This window comes from Eleutherodactylus coqui, chromosome 4 (assembly GCF_035609145.1).
Source record: "Eleutherodactylus coqui strain aEleCoq1 chromosome 4, aEleCoq1.hap1, whole genome shotgun sequence".
Taxonomy (NCBI): Eukaryota; Metazoa; Chordata; class Amphibia; order Anura; family Eleutherodactylidae; genus Eleutherodactylus; species Eleutherodactylus coqui.
In genome coordinates this window covers 112,877,221-112,890,558 of record NC_089840.1, presented here as the reverse complement: position 1 = coordinate 112,890,558, position 13,338 = coordinate 112,877,221, and positions in this window count along the sequence as shown.

The window sequence follows — 13,338 nt, the reverse complement described above, 5'->3', positions numbered from 1 at the left end:
ATACAAAGTGAAGCACCCATAAAGAATGAAAATCACTCTGCAAATGGTGATCCAATTTTGCATACAAGCTTCGAGGAAGGCAGGGGGGGGGAACTGTTAGGCCATGTGATTAATATGACGGCCTTTTTTCCAATAGGAAGGTAGGAGTGTGATATATCAAACTGATGAAGAATTTCACCAGAAAAAAACATGGTGTGCTTCATTTTATCATAACTTTATTCATTCTCATAGTAACATAGTGGTTTTATGTGAAATCAAAGATTTGAGCATAATATCTACAGAATGTATATGAAAGGCTGCCCCCCATGTTTGAGTGTTGACCTGATGCCATTTATCCATTCATGTTGTGCTCTCACAAAACATCAGGCTAAATGCTAGCACAAGCATCAATAATTTTGTGTTTCAGATGAGCAACATTCCATATTTTCTCATAGGAAACAGGTGCCTTGACATGATCCCACAGATAGAAATCCAAAGGGATCAAATCAGGGGAAAGTGGTGGCCACTTGACTGGACCACTATGACTAATCCACTTTTGGGGAAACTGCACCCCATGCATGTGCTGTCTGACCTCCATGAACAGTGGACATTGAAAAAACACCTTGTGAATAGCCTAATTGGCTATATTGGGTCCATGTGCTGTCTGTGAAGTACACTGAAAGCACAAAGGTGAGAAATATACCCATTTGAATGGGCCTTAGATTTGCTAAGCTATCATTGTTAGGGCAAAAACACGTGGGCAAATGAGCTAATATACTCGCCGTACTGGAACATATTAGTGCATGAGCTGTTTTTTTTTTTTGACTATTCAAACTCCATACTATAGCATGGGAGTTTGAAAAAAAAAAGTGGGCCGATAGATCCTATTAGCATGTGGCTAATTTTTGGTTAATCTGAAGAATGGAAATTTTAATTGACTTAAAGTTTGTGTAAGAATAACATTCGGCAGATGTTTGTACCAGATGATCAGAACATTTAAAAGGTCTTTAGAAGTGGTTTTGCGAAGCATCAGTAAAGATTTTGATATCGACCTGAGACATAATGGGAAGCTTCTAGCCCTTAAAGAGTAACTACACTTTAAACTAACTTTTAGCATGTTACAGACATGTGACATCACTGCTGGGACCCCTGATGATCTCTAGAATAACGGGGCTGCAGCGCTCCTCCAAATTTCTTTTGCCTGTCTTTGTTACTTGATGGTTTCTCCTGGAAGCTGAAGACAGGTGCATAGATATATAGATATCTTCTATAGACTTAACATTTTCATATAAGGCAGTGTACAGCACCACTGAGCAGTGTAGATGTGAATAAATAGCAGCTGATAATTAGCTCCAGCCCTAAAATTATTAGATAAAAATACCCTTCAACAAAAAAAAAAAATGCAGAGGGAATATAGATATTTCTACTCATCCACAGGCCACATTAAATGGTTGCCTCATTGGAACAACTTCTGCCATTATGCTGTGGCCAGATGCAGGTCCTCCTGCCATAACAGCTGATTGTCTGGAGTTTGAAAAATGGAGCCCATGGCAATCAACTGATCACTGGACGTCTTCTTTTCAGAAAGGGGTTGTCTTTGTAAGACAATCACTTTAATTATCAATTGGTGATGATGTTTTCAAGAGTCCAGGGCATCCCTACTACTGCTGTGGCCAGTTATTCAATTCAAATGTGGTCACAGTATAAAAGTCCTGAAACTCCACTTAAAGTAAGTGTATACTGCCTATTAGATTAACCCTATACAGTCTTTTAATGATTGGACATTTTATATTCACATGTTTTAGAGAAATTACTTGACCAGCATAGGTCACCAACTACAACGATGAATTTATATCACAAGCAGTCATGTGGAGGTGCTATAACGAATCTGTACACTATACATATGCTAAAGAAAAGCATACATTAATTGACCCTTGAATTTGCCATGGTGATCACAACAATCAAACGTCACACCAGTCGTAAGAAGGATAAATTGCTCTCCCTCAGGAATCTATTGGTACGATTCAGTGAACATAATAAATTAAATCCTTCTTTATTCCTTGATGAGAAATTCTACTTGTGTCTTTAAGCAGTCTATCAGTTACACTTTACTGCACAAAAAAGTAATTTTAGAGTAAGGTACAGGTTGGATTCTAATGCCCAGCGTCCAGAAAAGCAATTTTTGTTTGAGATTATAGGCCCACAGTGTCTCTTCTCATAAAGTCAGGTGAGCCCCGTGGCATGAAGGGATAGAGTGTGTCAAGTTTTCTGACTTTCAAAACTCGAAAATGAAGGGGGCTAACATGTTGAAACTTGACTGGAGATTTGAAAAAATGTTTTTGTTAAATTAATGTAATTTTTGCTGAAAGTTTTTTTTAATATCTAATCTGTGTCTCCTCCCTTCCAGTTTCATCCCATTGCTTCTAGTCTTTCCTTGTACAAATGGAACAAGAATAGGGCTGATCCCTCTACACTGTGACGGCCCTTCAGATATTTAGAGACCGCTATTAAGTCTGCACTCAACCTTCTTTTTTGCAAGCTAAACATTCCCAGATCCTTTAACTGTTCCTCATAGGACATGGTTTGCAGACCGCTTACCATCTTGGTAACTCTTCTCTGAACTTGTTCCAGTTTTTTAAAGTGGGGTGCCCAGAACTGGACACAGTATTCCAGATGAGGTCAGACTAAGGAAGAGTAGAGGGGGATAATGACCTCAGGTGATCTAGACTTTATTCTTCTCTTAATGCATCCCAGAATTGTGTTTGCCTTTTTTGCTGCTGCATCACATTGTTGACTCATGTTCAGACTGTAATCTCTAAGAATACTCAAGTCTTTTTCACATGTGCTGCTGCTTAGCCATTCCTCCCATTCTGTATGAGCTTTTTTCATTTTTCTTGCCCAGATGTAGGACCTTGCATTTCTCCTTGTTGTATAGTATTAGTGTCCCCCATAGTAGCCCTAGTAGTAACAGTGACAATCATAATGACCACAGTAGTAATAGTGAACCCAGTAGAAATAGTGCCCCCCCCCCCCCCCCCCCACGGTGACCCTCTGTAGGGTTCACTACTGGGGTCTGCCAAGAAACAAATCCTGCTCTGATAAAGAAAGTAGCTGAAAACAATAAATCGAGGACCTAGCAGAGTCCCCAGCCTTTTCAGCTACTTTCTTTATCAGATCAGGGTTAGTTTTTTGGCAGACTTATATTATTCACAAATAGATTATTGTAGCTAGCCCTGACTACTCTATTAGGATAAGAGATTGATCTCTACAAATAGGAGAACCTATTAAGGCTTATTATTAGAACTCCTACTCCAAGTTATTTCTATTAGAGACTAATGAACTCTAACATCTACAAGATACTTCTACAGAAGATCAATGAATACTAACGTCTACACTGACCAATAGGTTTTATTACATTCTAACTTCATCAGTCAGTGAAACCAATGAATGCTAATGTCTATACTGACTGATTGGCCTTACTACAATGTAACCCTGTCAGTTATTATAAATAGTGTGGCCCTTTCCCTTGGTCACATACCAGAGCGGTGTCAATGCAATTTGAGTTCCTGATGAGTCGCCTAAAAAGGACAGAGACACGTTGAACAGAATACACTAAACGGAATATACCCTATTAGAGCATTAGTTTAAAAAAAAAAACGCACTCTAGGTGGAATAGAACCGGTACTGATTATGCAATTGTTACGGCACTCTGACCCCCCCCGAGCACCAGGTGGGGTGCCCTGAACTTACCACACCCCACTGTTCCTGCCTACTTGCCTTGACCTGGCTAACCCCAGGCGGACAACTGGATGGCGGTCCCTACCCTGGCTAGGGACCTGGCGACTGCACTAGATGTACCTAACTAACGGGGGACAGAGTACCAACAAGGAAAGGCAGGTGGAGTGACCAAACAGAAAATACTGAGCACAAGGCAAAGCTGGAAAAGGAAGCTGATGAGCAAACTAGGGTACTGACTGAGAGAACTGCAGACAGGACTAACTAGGAGCTGACAGAACCAATAACTGGCGGTGAGCTCAGGTCACCGCCAGCCTTATGACTACAGGACTCTGCCCAGGGGCAGAGGGGGGAAGAGCCAACTCCCCCACTACTGCACAAGAGAGGTTTGGAGGCGTCGCCGGGGAGGCCCTGACGTCAGAGCTCCAGGATGCTGGAGCCGAAGCCGGGGCGGCATGCGCTGACCGGGGAACCCCGCGCCGCCCTGCACGGTAACAGCAATGCTGTATTTTTGATGTTGCAAACCAAAACCATTTCTGTTACCATCGACATATCCAATAAATCCACTAATCCTTTAACGCAGTAGCTCAGATACCCTGTGAATGAGCACTACAAATATAGTTACAGCTATTGGGTTACGTATAGAGATGAGCGAGCATGCTCTTTCGAGCATTAGCATATTTGAAAGTACTCGTTACTTGAGCGAGCACCACTGAGGTGCTCGAGAAAATTTCACCCTCTCCATTGTCTTGAAAACAATGGTCTGCAGGCACCCCTGCATTGTTTTTCATGGAAGGGCTTTACATATAAGCCCTTCCCTGAAAAACAAGGATTTTAGTGTAAAAAAAAATTAAAGAAAAACAAAAAACTTACCTATCTGCCGCTGCCGTGTCCCCCACGGGAATGTAGAACACATCTGCTGCACGCGGCAGATGTTTCCTTCATCCCCGCTAGTAAAAATAATTCCCTGCTGCTACATCTGCCACATCTGTGACAGATGCAGCAGAGGAATTCTTCAATTCCCTACCGCAGCTGTCACACATGACAGCTGCGGTAGAGGATCCTGCTGCCGGCAACCCGTCATTATATTTCAGGGAAGGGCATTAAATAAAAGCCCTTCCCTGAAAAACCAGTAAAAGTTGTGTAAAAAACAAAAAAAATAGATACTCACCTCCCTTCAGCTGCCGGGGCTTCTTCTCTGCGCTGTCCCGACTCTGTAGTGCAGTTCTATCAGCAGGCAGAGGTTTAAAATTCCCGCCTGCTGAAAGAGCTGATTGTGATTGGCTGAGGCACTCAGCGAATCACAGGCAGCTCTCGCCGAATGAATGACAGGCAAGAGCTGCCTGTGATTGGCTAAGCGCCTCAACCAATCACAATCAGCTCTTTCAGCAGGCGGGGATTTTAAATACCTGCCTGCTGATAGAACAGCATTACAGAACCGGGGACAGCGCAGAGAAGATGCGGCTGAGCCACGGCAGATGAAGGGAGGTGAGTATGTATTTTTTTTGTTTTTTACACTAATTTTACTGTATTTTCAGGGAAGGGCTTATATTTAAAGCCCTTCCCTTAAATCCATTGAAAGGGGTGCCGGCAGCCACCGGCAGCAGCCCTGGCTCCATTGAAAAATGCTCGGGTCCCCATTGACTTTAATGGGGTTCATTACTCGAAATGAGCTCTCAAGCATTAGAAAAAGCTTGGCTCGAGTAATGAGCACCCGAGCATTTCGGTGCTCGCTCATCTCTAGTTACGTACCTATATGATAGAATTGCACCAGTAGGGGTACTCTCAAAAGTGTTTATATGATCATTGGTATCAACTATTGACAGGACACCCGGTCTGTTATGTTATCTTGTACAGACTGGACACCCAAATAGTCATTGTGTACTCACATATGTTGAGGTGTGCGTCTCTGGTCCTGTGGCTTTTTGAAACTACAGGTAACCAGAAATAGGGATGGCTGGGTTTTTCTTTCACTTATTTTTATTGTATGTTTTGTTTGCTTCTTTTTGAGCTTTTAGTTTTAAGAGAGAAAAATAAAAGTTATGTTTTAGGAGTCAATGCAGTGAAAATATCAGTGGGATATGCATACCTCAGCACCCCTATAGTCAAAATAATAGTGCTGGGAAGAACATATACTCAGACTAGGACACTCACTGGATGTAGAACCAACAATAGAGAAAGCTCTAGATACCCTGGGAAGCAAAAAGGTAATGTGAGGACCATATGATGGAAATAGTTCTTGATCCTAGCTGAGTACAGAACCTCAGCATTCCTAAATTAAAAAATGAGAGTGCTTGGAAAAATATATACTCAAGCTGGGGCACTCTCTGGACCACTAAAGTAGACCTAGTAGTAACAGTGACCCCAGTAATAATAGTTACTCCCATAGTGGTCCCCCAGTAGTAATAGGGTCTCCCATATTTTCCCCTAGCAGTAATAGTGACCCTTATAATGGCTCCTGTAGTAAGTGCCCCCTATATTGGTGGCCCCAGTAGTAATAGTGCCCCCCATGATGGGTCCAGTGGTAAGTGTCCCTTATATTGTCCCCAGTAGTAATAATTGACCCTTATAGTAGTCACAGTAGTAACAGCGACCCTCCTAATTGGCCTCTGGCTGGGAAGCATCCTTACACTGATCTCTCCCTTCTGCTTCTGCGCTGCATACAGGATGGCGCACGCAGATACCGCATGGGAGAGGTTACCTGTCACAGACTCTGCACTGCCTTCACTAGACCGGAACTGCAGGCTGGGTGAGTGGAATGCCTGTTAGATTACTGCATGGCTATGGTACCACATAAAATGAGGTGGCGGGCCGGTCCAGCCCAAGGCCATTGTGTGTAATATATGTGCTTTAAGAAGTGGAAATGATGATTACCGGTGAAATCTTTCTGTGCGTCAAAAAAAGACTCCTTCTATTGATCCTTCCTTGTCAGAACTTATAGACGGGTCTGAAAATGTATAGGAACCTCCACCGACATGCAAACTGATGATATCAGAAGTCAAGAAAGTTCATTAACCCTTTAAAGGGGTTCTGTCAGCAAAATAAGAATATCTATACTCACCTGTGCCTTACCGGGTTGTTCACCAGGAACCTGCTGCTCTCCTGATGTCCCTCCAGCAGCCTTTCTATCGCAGTGCAGAAGCAGGCAAAGTTCCAGCTTACGCCACTGCTTTGACCACTGCTGGATGGCACTAACTGACGCCTGGATCAGTGGTTGATGCGTCACAAGTGACACGTCGCCCACTGATTGGCTTGGCCTCGCTTGCGCACTCGCCATTGACTCTCCAAGGACATCAGAGGTTAGATGTGGCCAGGTCGGTGTCAGCACGCAGAAGCTGCTGGGAGATGATCCCTTACAAGGCAGGTAAACAAGGGAGGGAAGAAATACAACGGGATTAGGTAAATTTACTTTGTTTTTTAAACTGTTTTCTTTCAACAGGTGAGAATGTACAGGGATGCAAGTCACAGCTAAAAAGGGGATTTTTCTGACAGAATCCCTTTAAGGACATGGCCTATGCTGGTCCAAAGGATGCAATAATTTTTGGGGGATTTTCATCTTCAATTTTCAAAAGCCAGAACTTTTTATTTTCCATGGACATGGCCATATGAGGGCTTGTTTTTTGTGTGGCAACCTGTAGTTTTTATTGGTACCATTTTTGGGTGCATATAATGTATTGTAAAAACTTTTATCAGGTTTCTTGGGAGGGGAGGTACAAAAAACACATTAATTGTACCATTATTTTTTTTTTTACCACGTCAATCATTCAGCATAAAAGACTTGATAAAATTTTTCTGTGTACGATTATGACGGCACCAAAATTATTATACATTTTTTAGGTTTTTCACTTTTGCACAATAAAACCCTTTTTTTTGGAAACTATTTTTTTTTACATTGCTGCATTCAAAGTCCCATCACATTTTTCTGCGGACGAAGCTCTGCGACGACTCGTTTTTGCATAATGAGCTGTAGCTTTTATTGGTACCATTTTGGGTGTACGTATGGCTTTTTTGATCACTTTTATTGCATTTGTTTGGGAGGCAAAATAAACATAATAAGTTTTTTTCTGCCATGCAGGATAAACAGTGTGTTCAATTTATTAAACAGGTTGTTACGGATATGATGATACCAAGCATCTGGGATTTTATATATATATTTATATATACAAAGGGAAAGTGCGCAAAAAATGATTTCTTGTTTTTTTATTTTACGTGTTTCTTTTTACACTATTTTTATCTTTTTTGTTTACAATTTCTACGTCCCTTTCGGGGACTTGAACCAATAAAGCTACGATCGCTATGACAATGCATTGCAGTACTTCTGCTCTGCAATGTCTTATTGCTTACAATAGTGATTATAGGCCATGGCAGGCTGTGACACCAGTGTCTGGCATCCAGTTACAATGGCAACACATCGGCCCTCTGCGATTACCAGAGAGCCAATGACGTCACAGAGGAAGCACGGTTCCTCTGTGAACCCTTTACATGCAGCAATATACTTTGATCACTGTTCTCATCGATCCCCACTATTGGAGCAGTAGGCCGGCTATCAGTCACAGCCGGCTTCCGCTGCAGGATGGCGCAGGCCCACTTCCGTGCCTACGCTATCCACAGTATGTAAGCTTACGCCTTGCTTCATTAAGTCCCTCCAGCCAGGATGTAAACTTACATCCTGTGGCGTTTAAGGGGTGAATAAACCTATGCAAGATCCAATGTATCCCTATCATGGTCTGTAGAAAGAATTGTCAAACAAGTCATAGGGGTAGCAGTCAAAGTATATACAGCCAAGAAATGTGAGGGATATATAAGATGTCAAGAGACACGTTGGTGATTGATTTCCAAAACAAGAATTAATTAGGCTTATTGCTTAATTTTTACTACATTCTGTTCTTTGTTTAGAAACATATGTTTCATAGAAGCTGCATGTTTTATACAACAGAAAATAAATGTTTCTTGGCATTATATATTGTTTTGTGAGAGTAGTGAATATTTCTAGAATGAGGATGAAGGGGCTGCAGTGCCCACCCGAGCTCACTCGTGCCCCCTTGGCTATGTTCGCTCATTTTCGGCTGCTTTTAGCTGCTAAAGATGACCTCATAGAGGAGTATAGAAGCTTCCTATACAGGGAGGAGCTAGCAGGTAACAAAGACAACCAAAGGGGAGTAGCGCTCAGGTGAGCACTGCAGACCCCTCATTCTAGCAATCAGCGAGCGTCTTAGCAACGGGACCCCCACTGATTAATACTTTTGACATGTCTCTATGACATGTCAAAGGTTTTCTGGAAGTTCAGGTACTCTTTAATTATTTTCAGCCTTCCCCTTTTTAATTTTGCATGTCCTTAAAAAAAAATACTACAATGTATGTGCAATTTTAGGACTGACCAAATATCCATAAGAATGAAACCAAGCAATTAAAAGGGAAGGAACATAAAACATGTCATGAATTTAGATCTATCTAACCTCAATATTTCCTATCAAAACAAATGACATCAAGAGATGGCTGCATTCTTTGACTGTGAATGGAAGAGTTCTTTAAGTGATTTTGGCAAGCAGGAATGAGGTTTCAAGTATTGACTGATTTACCTTTTGAACATCACTTTGAATATTTTACACCTCTGAAGTTGATTCTGAAGCTTTTATTCAAAGGTTATTCAGATTTTAAATTCATAGTCTTAAATTCATAGCTGTAAGCCTCAATGGGGACAGAAGAGAGGTTGGTGTGATTGAGGGCAATGTTAGCGTTATAGCAATTAATTAATTAAATAAATGAAATATATAATATTGATCAGATTACCTTTCAACAAGGTATTCTCCCCTGGAAAACATTGCTCTCACATTTCTACCAGAAGCAGCAATAACATTTTCAGCAATTTGTATTACGGTAGCCCCTCTATGGTATCGCACCAGATGGACTAACTTTTGCTCCCAATGTGCATGAATAAGCCTTGGGGGGCCCATAACCCTGTCACCAGTTCATCAGTTGTCCTTCTTTGGACCACTTTTGGTGGGTACTAATCACTGTATATCAAGAACACCCCACAAGACCTGATATTTTCTAACACATCAACTTCAAGAACTGTTCACTTGTTGCCTTATCTATCCCTCCTCTTGAAAGGTGCCATTAAAACAATATTAGGCTGAAGGAAAATTTGAAAATCGTGGACTAAAAGTGCAACCCCTGTAGTCAGAAAGGATGTTGCAACGAGTAATTAACTTGATTCTTCTTTATTAAGAAAATTAAAAAACAGCCAATATTAACGCATTTCAGGGATGCAGCACCTATTTCAGAAAAATCTGTACAATGTGGGAGAGAATAAAGAAAAGGGTTTTCTGCTGAGCTGCAAAAAAGAACAATGGGACTTGGCAGTGTGGCAGAAAAACCCTTCTCTTCATACTCTCCACAATGTCTACAGCCATTTCTGAAGAAGGGGGTGTTTCCCCGAAACGTACTAATATTGGCTGTTATTAATTATTTAATAAAGAAGAATGGGGTTAATCACTCATTGCAACATCCTTCTTGATTATAAGAATTGCACATTTAGTCCATAATTTTCACATTTTCTTCCAACCTAATCACCACGGCCCATTTCATAGGTTGACGATTAGTGGACAGGCAGCACCTTACATGGTCTCTACATGAAAGGTCAATTTTTTTCTATCCACAGTCTCCGTAGAAGTTGCTCCACTCTACCCCCTCTCATTCTTGGATTAAAACAAGACATTCAATGTTATTCACTTGACTTACCAGTAGTTTAATGTTATGGACATTTGGTGTAAATTCTATACAGAGCAATGTGATCAAGTATTGTAGACTTTTGTCAATAAGTCATAGCTAGACCCACTAATGTGCAAGCAACCTCTTTGCATTTTTTAAAAGCTTTAAACTATACCTTTGCAAATTTTCTTCAAAGTATACCTGTGAGCTCTTCTCAGGTTTTTTTGTAAATACCTGTATTCCTAATAATTCTAAGCCTCTTTTCTTAGAAGTCTGACTTGTGCCACTTCTCAGAAAGGTGTTTTCCTGGAATTAACTATTCATAGATCTTATCATTAGGATAGTAATCACAGAACCCAAGTAATAAAACTTCTTGGAGCGTGAATATATCTTGCAAACCAGCAAAGTTGAACTTATCGTAGAATGTCTCACTGGTTGTCTAAGGTCAAAACAACTTTTATGATAAATTTCTCGAAAAAGGGGATAGAAAAAACTCTATTGCACCCTAATGAATCCTAAGTGATAAGCAGAACCCACCTTGAGAAGGGCAACCCTGTGCTGGATCATGACTCTAGAACACCCTAATAAACCATACATAAGGGACTAAAAATAGGGGAGGGAGAGGGGGAAAGGGATATATCATATATTCCAAACAGTAGAAAAATAACAAGTTATTGGAAATACAGGTTTCAAATTGCGAATAGTCTCAGATATTCAAAGCCAAATATATAAACTACACCAATCATTACTCACTAGACTCCACTCTTGGAAACATTACAAACAGATGCCCTCCATACAATACAATCCACAGTTTATAATTCCTATCATAGAATTCCAAAGTTCATGACATTCATATATACTCATAAAGTTCAGAGAACATCCTACATGTTTCATCAGAAATGTTTTATGCTCATCGGGTATCAAAGAATATATAGTGTCACAATAAGATGATTCAAAACCCCAGCAAGATAGGGAAATGATAATCACTTGACCAAAAGCCAATCAAGATAAGAGAATAATAAATATCCAAATCACATGCAAAGGATCAGTAATGTAATAAAGTGTGAGTCCATTAACTTTCAATCATATACAATTCATCTTCAATTTACCGACCCATCTACACTGACAGTAGGCTGAATAACAGCTGATTGCCTGAGGTCTTGGGCAGTTCACCAACGCTGATCAACTATTGATGAACTATTCTAAGGATAGTTCATTAAGCCCTGGAAAACTCTTTCATCTTTCTAAGAATTCACAAATAAATTGATAACTGTGAGAAGATCACATTGGCTAAGCCATTATTCTTTTGTCTGTATTGATAGGATTTGTAGACATTCTATATATTGCAGTATTATGAATACCTTCTATGTTGTAATATGCCTCAATCCCTTTTTTCTCACAGATTTCATACATCCATAGAAAAACCCTTCAGTATGCCTCTGGAGGTAGAGTATAAGTCTTTAGATTTCTATGTGTTAAGTATTATGGATCTGTACACATGAGCCCTTGTAAGGTAGAATTAATAGTACATAAGAGGCAGAGACTGTTGCTACAGATTGCAATCATTGAATGTAAGTCAGTTGTTTTAACCACATTTTTCCTGGTAGTGATGGAATTTAACACAAATGATTATATGTATTGACCGGATTTGACCAAAGTGAGAGATAAATGAGTGTTAACACAGTGAGCTGCTGTTAGGCATACCAAAGCTATGATTCACTCTGGAGACTGGATTTTGAGGCTAGCCTGTGCAGCTGAAAACAATAATGGAATTATGGCAGTCTAATCCAGAAAAAACATTACTTCTACCAAAGAGACATCAGGATGATTTACTACAATATGCAAATTGCTGAAATTTTAGGTTTCATATAAGAAGGTGCCTTCTAAAAGTATAATGCACATAAGTAAATGGAGGTAATAATAAAGATGTGACACCTTGTCTGGTATCTAATAAAACTAGTAGTTAGTGTTAATCAGATTCCCTAAATCAGAAGAAGTCCTCAAACTTTTTTACCCTTTGAGCCACATTCAACTTTCAGAGATGGTCGTAAACCACATTGAATATTAAAAAATGGAGGAGAGAAATGTTTAGGCTAGAGCTACATGGAAACTATGGCTGCAACAAGTCCCCATTTGTACTACAGCCCTACAATAACGTATCGTAATGAATTGCATTCTGACTTCAAAATTTCTATAATCCAACAATCTCCAAATCTCATGGATTTCCTATGATTGTCAGGTCACGGTAACTTGCGAGTTGCAATTTACATTAGGATGCAATGTAGCAAGGTGACAGTGCACTCTTTGACCATGTGACATGTGATGTGCCCAAAGTCACCATGAAGCCCCAGGCTACATGTGGAGAGACAAGACATTGTGAGATTGCAAGCATTTGCTGAAAAATAAGTCATTACAAAATTTGACTCCAGTATTATGCAATCCAAATTGGCATTGTTTAGTGGTTACATTATGTCTACAATAATGTCACTTGCCAGTACATATTGTATGGCCATTACTCAGGACTATTATGGGAAGCCACACAGCAAGGCGTCATGAGTCACTTATGGCTTCTGAACTACTGGTTTGGGGCCACTGCTCTAGATAAAATGAACTGCATTTGTTGCTGAGAGACTGACCAGATGCCCATTCATTTGTTCTAATTGCATAGAGATATAGCAAACTGTATATTGACACTTAAAGGGGATGTCCGATTTAATTTTTTATATAGTTTTCATGCCCCTGTGCCCAAAGCTATATGAGCCCAATATAGTCACAATGACACTTGAGCACTTTTTCAGCACTCTAGTGCTCCGGCTTCTGACAGGTGATGTCACCAGGTCTTCTGGTTTGATGAAATCCAGTAAATCTGTCATGTGGGCTACTAATGTAAAAGCCTCTGGCAGGGTTACAGGA